This window comes from Dromiciops gliroides, chromosome 3 (assembly GCF_019393635.1).
Source record: "Dromiciops gliroides isolate mDroGli1 chromosome 3, mDroGli1.pri, whole genome shotgun sequence".
Lineage (NCBI taxonomy): Eukaryota > Metazoa > Chordata > Mammalia > Microbiotheria > Microbiotheriidae > Dromiciops > Dromiciops gliroides.
In genome coordinates, this window is record NC_057863.1 from 603839872 (window position 1) to 603849231 (window position 9360).

At 44.5% G+C, this 9360-nt stretch overlaps 1 long non-coding RNA gene and 3 other non-coding genes across 4 annotated transcripts; all 4 read left to right on the forward strand.

Moving 5' to 3' along the window:
- The first annotated feature begins 6007 nt into the window (after positions 1-6007).
- On the forward strand, positions 6008-9115 carry LOC122745721. Its single transcript, XR_006355482.1, has 4 exons — positions 6008-6321; positions 7570-7687; positions 8462-8523; positions 8906-9115. It is a non-coding gene; the product is annotated as an uncharacterized LOC122745721 (long non-coding RNA).
- LOC122752360 lies at positions 7084-7220 on the forward strand. Its single transcript, XR_006356113.1, has one exon. It is a non-coding gene; the product is annotated as a small nucleolar RNA SNORA16B/SNORA16A family (small nucleolar RNA).
- LOC122752378 lies at positions 8133-8264 on the forward strand. Its single transcript, XR_006356128.1, has one exon. It is a non-coding gene; the product is annotated as a small nucleolar RNA SNORA44 (small nucleolar RNA).
- Positions 8757-8828, forward strand: LOC122752409. The gene has a single exon (XR_006356154.1). It is a non-coding gene; the product is annotated as a small nucleolar RNA SNORD99 (small nucleolar RNA).
- Positions 9116-9360: the final 245 nt, after the last annotated feature.

Sequence of the window (9360 nt, forward strand, 5' to 3'; positions counted from 1 at the left end):
CTCAATTGCTGCATCCTGTGCCAAGCCCTGTCCTTTCTTCTTGAGTCCCGAGTATTGAATTGGTGGGCAAACTCCCCGACCCACTCAACAGGGACTGGGGTTCTGACACATGATGGATTCCAGATAAAACTAATATGTAGCTGACAAGTGGGGAGACTGAGCAGAAGTAAAAATACTGTTAATTGGCAATCAAACTTAAAGGAGACAGTGAGAATTTGACAAGCAATAAACTTTTAAACTAACTATACGGGGGTGGGGCTGGGTACCTTCCAGACCCCATCCTCAGAGTTTAATCTGACTCAAATCCATAACCATCTCATACAATTAGAATATGAGTTTTTTGGAGCCAAGAACGTGTTTTTGCCATTCATTATATCCCCACTGCCTGGCACAACCATTGGTACACAGTAGATGCTTAATAAATGCTGATTTATGATGAAACAACAATTATGTGTTAAGTGTCTACTAAATAATATGCAATTTGTTAGGTGCTGGGGAGACATGAACAAAGAATAATGCAACCCTACTCAAAAATGAGCTTACATTCTAATGGGGGGATACAACATAAATATAAAGAGGATCAATACATACACAAAGTAGTTCAGAACAGAGGGTTTGTAGCACCAGGAAAGAGGTTGTGAGGTGGGGAATCAGGAAGGGCTTCATGCAAAGGGTGGTGCCTGTGGAGCACCCTCTGGAAGAGGGTACTCCAGGAGGTAGAGGTGAGGAGGGTGAGGATTCTGCATTACAGACCAGCCATGTTGTGGGTGAGGAACAGAAAGGAGTGACTGGATCAGAGATGGGAGAGGGAGGAATTTCCAGTGAGGCTGGAAAGGGAGGTCAAGGACTATAAAAGCTATGGGAAGAGTTTATATTTAACCCTGGAGACAATAGAAAGATACTGAAGTGGGTTGAGTAGGGCAGGTATATTGTCTGCACCTAGTCTATAGTAAATAAACATTTATTCTTTTCTTTTCTTTTTTTTTGCAGGGCAATGATGGTTAAGTGACTTGCCCAGGGTCATGCAGCTAGTACCTGTCAAGTATCTGAGGGCGGATTTGAACTCAGGTCTTCCTGAATCCAGGCCTGGTGCTTTATCCACTGTGCCACCTAGCTCCCCCCACATAGTTGCTTAATAAATGTTTATTTATTTATAAACAGATAATTCTGATTATATAAAATGAAAAAAGTTTTGTACAAACAAAATCAATGCAACCAAAATTAAAAGGAAAGCAGAAAACTGGGGGGAGGGGGTTTAAAGGCCTCATTTCTCAAATAAATAGAAAACTGAGTCAAATTTATAAAAATATAAATCATTTCCCAATTTGATAAATGGTCAAAGGATATGAACAGGTAGTCTTCAGACAAAGAAATCAAAACTATCTATAGTCATATAAAAATACTCTCATTATTGATTAGAGAAATGCAACTTTTAAAACAACTCTGAGGTACCACCTCACACCTATCAGATTGGCATCAGATGACAAGATGTCACCAGCAGATGACAAAAAAGGAAAATGATAAATGTTGAAGGGAATGTGAGAAAACTGGGACACTAATGCACAGTTGGTTGAATTGTGAACTGATCCAACCATTGTGAAAAGAAATTTGGAACTATACCCAAAGGACTATAAAACTGTGCATACACTGTGATCCCACTGCCACTATTGTCTGTATCCCCAAAAGATTTTTTTAAAAGGGAGTAGGCAGGGGCAGCTAGGTGGCTCAGTGGATGGAGCACCAGCCCTGGAGTCAGGAGGACCTGAGTTCAAATCCAGCCTTAGACACTTAACCCCAATTGCCTCACTAAAAAAAAAAAGGGAGTGGGCAACTTATGTGCATAAAAATATTTATAGCAGCTCTATTTTGGGGGATGGGGGTCAGGGCAATGAGGGTTACATGACTTGCCCAGGGCCACAAGCTAGTGAGTGTCAAGTGTCTGAGGCTGGATTTGAACTCAGGTTCATCTGAATCCAGGGCCAGTGCTTTATCCACTGCACCACCTAGCTGCCACTATAGCAGCTCTTTTTGTTGTGACTAAGAATTAGAACTTGAAGGGATGCCCATTAGTTGGGGAATAGCTAAACAAGTTGCGGTATGTGATTTTTTTTTTTTAGTGAGGCAATTGGGGTTAAGTGACTTGCCCAGGGTCACACAGCTAGTAAGTGTTAAATGTTTGAGGCTGGATTTGAACTCAGGTACTCCTGACTCCAGGGCCGGTGCTCTATCTACTGCGCCATCTAGCTGCCCCTATAGTAGCTCTTTTTGTTGTGACTAAGAATTAGAACTTGAAGGGATGCCCATTAGTTGGGGAATGGCTAAACAAGCTGCGGTATGTGATTTTGATGGAATATTATTGTGCTATAACAAATGACAGGCAGGATGATTTCAGAAAAATCTGGAAAGACTTAAGTGGACTGATGCTGAGTGAAGTGAGTAGAACCAGGAGAATGTTGTATAGAATAACAGAAACACTGTGAAATGATCAACCGTGATTGTCTAGCTCTTCTCAGCAATACAATGATCCAAGACAATTCCAAAGGACTCATGATGGAAAATACTCTCCACATCCAGAAAAAAGAACTGTGGAATCTGAATGCAGATCAAAACATAATATTTCTACTTTTTTTGTTTTTTGGGGTTTTTTTTTTGAGCTTTTCCCCTTTTATTCTGATTCTTTTTTCACAACGTGACTAATGTGTGGGGGGGAAGAACTGATATTATCTGAATACAGACTGAAGCATACTATTTTTCACTATTTTTTTCTTTCTTTCATTCTTTTTGTTGGTTGGAGTCTTCTTATGCAAAATGACTAATATGGTAATGTTTTACATGATTGCACATGTATAACCTATATTAGATTGCTTAATGTCTCAGGAAGACAGGGGAGGGGAGAAAGGGATAGAAGTTGGAACTTAAAAGTTTAAAAAATCACAAATGTTTAAAAATTTTAACATGTAATTGGGGAATAAAATATTACAATAAAATATTTCTTAAAATATAATGTCTAGACTATTTTATTGTTCGTAGCATTCAGGTAGTCTAGTAATTCTTTAATTTTTTTCCTCTTTGATCTATTTTCCAGGTCAGTTGTTTTTGCTATGAAATACCCTACATTTTCTTCTATTTTTCTGGGAGTTTGATGTTTCTGCATGGTTTTGTATCTTTTGTGCTGAGCTGTTACTTCTTTTTTTTTGGGGGGGGGATAAGCTGTTAATTCTTTCAAGTTCTTTCTCTCATAGGTCTCATTTCTTTTCTAAAGCTCTCTCATTTCATTTACTAAAACAAAACACATGCAACCCCCCCCCTTTTTTTTTTAACTCTTGCTTCATCTATTACAGAAATTCTAGTTGAATTTGTACCCAAGCTGTTTTCCTTCGAGGCTTTATTTGTGGATATTTTGAAGTCATTCTCTTTTTCTGGGTTTGTTTCTTGAGCATCCTTGTCAGGATAATAAAATTTTGTGGTAGGATTCTTTTTTGTTTGTTTGTTTACTTATTCTTTCATCTGACTTTGGACTTAATATTAGGACCAGACTGTGAATTTCTGGAGGGAAGGTCTGAGTGGGTCCTGTTGCTACTTACTTGGGGAACTGAGTATTGTGTTATTCTAGGCTCCCAGAGACAGCTCAGCCTGAAGACCTGCATGCTCTTCCTTCTTCCATAGTATTCTGATCCAGGGCAAAGACTGACTACTGCCCTTCTGGTCTGAATTCTGTAGGTTCCTGAGCTAGGTTTCGGTCTGAGCAATAGTGGACTGCTTCTGGGATCAGCGGGCTAGAAAGCTCAGCTATTTTCAGAGTGACAGAACTGAACATTTCCCTTTAGTCTGGGATTCTGACCCTGTTCACATCCTTCTTCAGGCTTCAAAAGGGGCTAGAAGTTGAAACCAAGACCCTGTTTTGCTCTTGGGGTCCAAGTCACCAGGAGGTTGCTTGTATCTGAATTTGTTCCTCCCTTGGTCCACAACCAACCTAGGGCTTGTGCCCTCATCCCAGAAGGCTGCCCCTAGGTTTAAGTCCCCTTCTCAGTTCCCCCGGAACTGTGTATTCAAAAATAAAAGACTAATTTTCGACAAAGCCGACAATTGGCAGCAATTCTTGATGCTCCAGCTCTGGTCTCAGGGTACCACAGTATGGCTCTAACACCTCCCCTTGCCCTGGTGTCTAGCTTCTTGCACATGGAATCCTCCAGGCTACATCACATCACCAGTGTTTGCATACCTCCCTATCTGGCCATTAGGTGGCACAGTGCATATAGCCCTGGGCTTGGAATCAGAAGTTCAAATCTAGCCTCACACACTTATTAGCTGTTGTGTGACCCTGGGCAAGTCACTTAATTCAGGTTTTTTTAGAGCCTTTTTGTGATTACTCTGATGGCTGAGTGTGAAGCTGGGTTTCCCTGGGTAACAGTGGATTGAATGAAAGAATGAACTCAGGAACTCCTGAATCCAGGCAGTGTGGTAATTTATTGGGAATACAAAATCCAGAAGTAAAGACCATTCCTGCTCACAAGCAACTTACATTCTAATAGGGGCCACAAACTTGGAAGTGATGGCCAAGGATCTCTGTTACAACAAAGGAATCACAGGGATGGAGAGTGGAGCTATTGAGGGATTGACAACAGGGCAGTGGTCTAGATTTGGTTATTGTTCCCATAATTAGAAATGGAACTCAGAGGGACAGCTAGGTGGCACAGTGGATAGAGCACCCGCCCTGCAGTACCTGAGTTCAAATCTGGCCTCAGACACTTGACACTAGCTGTGTGACCCGGGGCAAGTCACTTAACCCCAATTGCCCCACCAAAAAAAAAATTATATAAAGAAATGCAACTCAGAGATGGGGCAGAGAGTACGAAGACTGAGGAACTGAAAAAGGCAGGAAAAAGATGGTGAAGGTCTGGATTAAAGTCAAGTCAAATCAACAAACATTGATAAGGTGCTTACTAAACTCTGGGGATACAGAGAAAGGTAAAAAGAGTCCCAGTCCTCAAGGAGCTTACACTCTAATGGGGGTGGGGAGACAAAATGAAAGTAACATACAAGATTATACAGGGTTAGTTGGAGGTAATCTCAAAGGGAAGGAGTTGGGGGATGGGCTGGGGAAAGGAAGGCCGCCAGGCTGCAGAGAGAAGGGAGAACATTGCGGGCATGGGGAACAACCAGTGCAAAGGCAGAACGAGAAGATGAGTGTTCCTGCTCGGGAACAGCAAAGACTGTGGCTAGAAAGGGTGACCCAGAAGCCTAGTGACTGCTGAGTGGAAGTTAAGTTTTTCAGGCTCTGGAGGGAAGGATGGTATGCTAGGTGACAGAGCAGGAGCAGGAATACGGTGGGAGGTAAACAAGACATAACGTTTCCTGCACCACAGGAATTAGGTGGGAGGGGTGTAGGACTCAAACCTGAAAAATGAAAACAGCTAGAACGATATTTTATCAAATGTAAGCGGCCCTGTGTCTGGAAACACCCCAAATGCAGCCATTTAAGGTTTTGGGGTTTTTTGTTGTTGTTTTGTGGGGCAGTGAGGGTTAAGTGACTTGCCCAGGGTCACACAGCTAGTGTCAAGTGTCTGAGGCTGGCTTTGAACTCAGGTCCTCCTGAATCCAAGGCCAGTGCTTTATCCACTGCGCCACCTAGCTGCCCCATTTAAGGTTTTAAAAAAGTTTTGACATAGATCATTTCAACATTAACCCCACTTTACAGAGGAGGAAACTGAGGATCGCGGGGAGCTGAAGCGACTTGCTCAAGGCCACACAGCAAGCACTCAAACGTTGATCTTCTTGATGCTTAGACAAAGAGAACAAAAGTGTAAGGTAATTCAAGGGCCTGAAAGTCCAAGACTTGCCTAGTGTGTGGCAGCTAGAAGTCCCGGAAGTTACGTCACTCTCACGCGCAGTGGGCTAGAACTACACTTCCCAGGAGCTTTTCAGCGTCGTGTGCCCTAACAATAGCCAATCACCAAGGGGCATGGTGCATCATGAGGGGGCGGGGCATGTGGTTATATAAAGGATTTCCTGTCGTCAGCTCTTCCTTTTTCTACACGCTACGTGACCAGCTGTCTGAATCCGTCCTCTGATTTCTGCACAACCACAGTGGAGCCCTCCAGCCTGATGGCTCCGCAAGGCCTCACCGATCTGCATGATGGAGAATCCTTGACCGGAAGAGCGGCCTGCCTGGTTGCAGAGAGCGAGGCTTAGGTGGGTGCGATGCACACTGGGCATGCGCGATGAGGGAGCTGCACGGCGCCTCCGAAACCTCATACGCACGTGACCCGAACTCGGTGTCCCGGGAGGAACGGGCAAGGCCTCCTTTCGGTGTCCGTAGAGGTGAGTAGGCCTCGGTCCCAGGGTCAGAGAAGGGTTAGACCGAGCCGCGGGCTACCTCTGTCCAGCTCTGCACGTGGTTTGGGGAACTTTCAACTGAGTCATTTGAAAACAGGTGGGGTTTGGGGCCCCCCCTCCTTTTTAGCAGAGTCAATTTTGACTCCCAGCAAGTAAGCTAACTTGTGGGCCTGGTAGGCTTGTAGCTTTAAATCCACGCTACAGTGGATGAGACTCCTGGAAGGAGCCTTTACACAATTTTTGCGCCTCCCCCCAATTTCAACATGATTCTGATCTCTAGAGAAGGAACATAATACGATTCCAGGGCTCTCCCTTCAGATTCCTGGGGTCTGGGCCAAGGGGCTTCCTTTCTGGCCCTTACGTGGGAGGAGGGGAGGGCTGGAGGGGACCAGATCTGGACCTCTTAAGAGAGCTGGGTTCTCTTCCCTTCATAAAATTCGGGGGTCCTATTGACTTTTCAAGACCCTACAGCACTGCTGTTTAGCATGGGAGGGTCAGGCTAGTGTCTGGAATTGGGCTGAGTGCGATTAGTCAGTGGGAGAGGTAGCCCTTGAGCCCCAAGCCCCTTTGGTTTGGGGTGACTAACCGGGATGGGGCCTTATTGGGGGGAGTAGATCCCCTGGGGAGCTTTTTTGGGGGGAACGGGGAAGGCAAGCCTCTGCTTTGCTCTGCTGGCCTGTGGCCACGAGGGAGCCCTTGGTGTTGGCCTGTGTGAAACCAGACTTCCCTATCTCACTAACTGCAGCCCGGGGCCCTTATCGAAGCTGCAGCAGTTCTTCCTGTAGCTGTTGCAGTCAAAAAGGAGCCCAGAGTGACAGTTTCCCGACGGTCGCTGTTCTATTTAACACTGTAATAGAACCGCAACATTATGGGAAAAGACAAGCTGCCTGTGACCTGCACCCATCTGTTGGTGTTGGCCATTGACCATCCTCGCAGAAGAGCAGCTTTGATACAGATAAGGTTGGGTATAAGGCGATGGAGGGTATTGAAGAATTTTATGTACAACATCCCTTTTGAAGGTGATAGCAGTGAATTGAAGTACCTCCTACACGCATATTAACTTCATTTCCAGATCAGGAAACTGAGGCTCAAGAGTAGGGAGATCAAGTGACTTGCCTCTTGAATCCAGCTTTTTCCACAGAGCATAGGGATTGGTGGTGCAGTTATTTATTGGAAGACCCTTTACTGGACCTCTTTTCATGCTCAGAAATTGTATTTTCACCTCTTGTCCAGGAACACCTGATACACAACATGAGCTGAAGTGATCTGATTGGCCTGTGCTTACCATAGCTGGTGAGTGGAGTGGGTGATGAGCTTAACCTCCTGACTGGTGCCCAGCATCTGGTTACAGGTATCATTAAGATTTTTTGTGAGTAGTGGGTAGAGTTCAGAAACCTGATACCAGCAAACATTTGAAACAGGTACTAGGATACAGTATATTTCACTGGGAGAGATACAGTTTGTACCCGTAAGTAAATAGATAATTTATGCAAAATTAGTATGACCTGGAGGTGCATCTCCCCGTGCCCACATCTCCCCTCTGGGCTCATAAGGACCTCTTTGGTTCATTGCCTCTATATAGATCTATGTATATAGAGTGATGTAACAGGGTTCCACCCAGGCACTTAAGATATTAAAAGCATGGCTAGGATGGTAGAGCCCACCTACCTCCTAGCAAATGTGTAAATGTGATGTATACTCACAGGAATCCATGGATAGATAAAACCAAACATTGGGTGGGGGGAGCACACAAACAAAACCAAGCTGAGCTTGGGCTGACATTCTAACAAAAGCACCAGCATGGCTCATCAAGGGCTGTGGCTTGAAGTAGCCACAGGGTCTCCAACTACATGCGAGAGAATGCTGGAAAGACTTTGACAGCTCAGGTCACCTTGTATCTGTAGCTGCCACTCAACTTTCCTATATTCACAAACACATGTACAGGGAGAGAAGGGTGGGGATGGGACTTTATAGAACTGAGTCAGACAGAGTCTGTCACTGCCTCATGGGGGATGCTCCATTCACTGCAGTAGCTTTGCTTCTCTTGCTGCCTGGGCCTGAACTTTCAGGGACTAAGTCTGGTGCTTCATGCTTGGATTTCACTGATTTCTTTTTTCCCCCTTAGTGCCAAAATGTGAATCTTGAGCACTTCAGCTGCTTGCCTTTGGGTTGATCGAGTTTTATCAGGTGAGTTTCAAGTCACTGGGGAATCGGACCAGGAAGGGAAGCTGGAGCTGATCCTGTGGTCCTAATGTATAATCCCATGGTGCATTTGCTCTCACAATGACGAAGTTCTGGTGTCAGACATGGTTATGTGTGCCCTGTGCTGACCCCCAAGGCAGTGTATAAGGAGGCCTGTAGGCCCCTTGGATTCTGCCCAGATTGGGAGGGAGGGAGGAACCCAATTGGAGTGTAAACTGACTGGTCAAGGATGAATCTCAATGGTGGACATGATTTGGATGACACTTGCGGATATGGGACTGAGACCAGGCACAAAGGCAATTTACCCAAGAGGTTGGATCCAGTGAAGAGCTGCCTGATTGATGCTTGTGCTTTTTCTTCCCCACAGAAGCTGCCTGCTTGATCTTTACACGGAGAGGTGGTGTTGATGTACAATCTACATTTATTCCTGATGAATGTTAGCTATAAAAAAGTTCCTGAGTTTTTCAGGAGAGGCTGACTCATCACATTGGGTTTGAATGTGTATATGACTTGTACATTCATACTTTGTCTTTTGCTAAATGGGAGAAGGCATCAATAAAAAAATAGAAAAATTAAATGTGTGATCAATTTTTTTCCAGTGAAACAAGGAAAGCTGGCCACTGGTTTGGGGGAGAGTCTCTGGTATCTTTTGTTCAATTTTTCACAGCTCCTTGGAGTCTATTGGGGGGAATGCTCAAAACATAATTTACCTGGTAGTAGTTATATCCAAGTACCCTTATTTATTCACCTATTTCTTACTAGCCTTTGTCCCAGGAAATCCAGTCATTTAAGGCTTAAATATGCCTCCTCCAATGGGGCTAC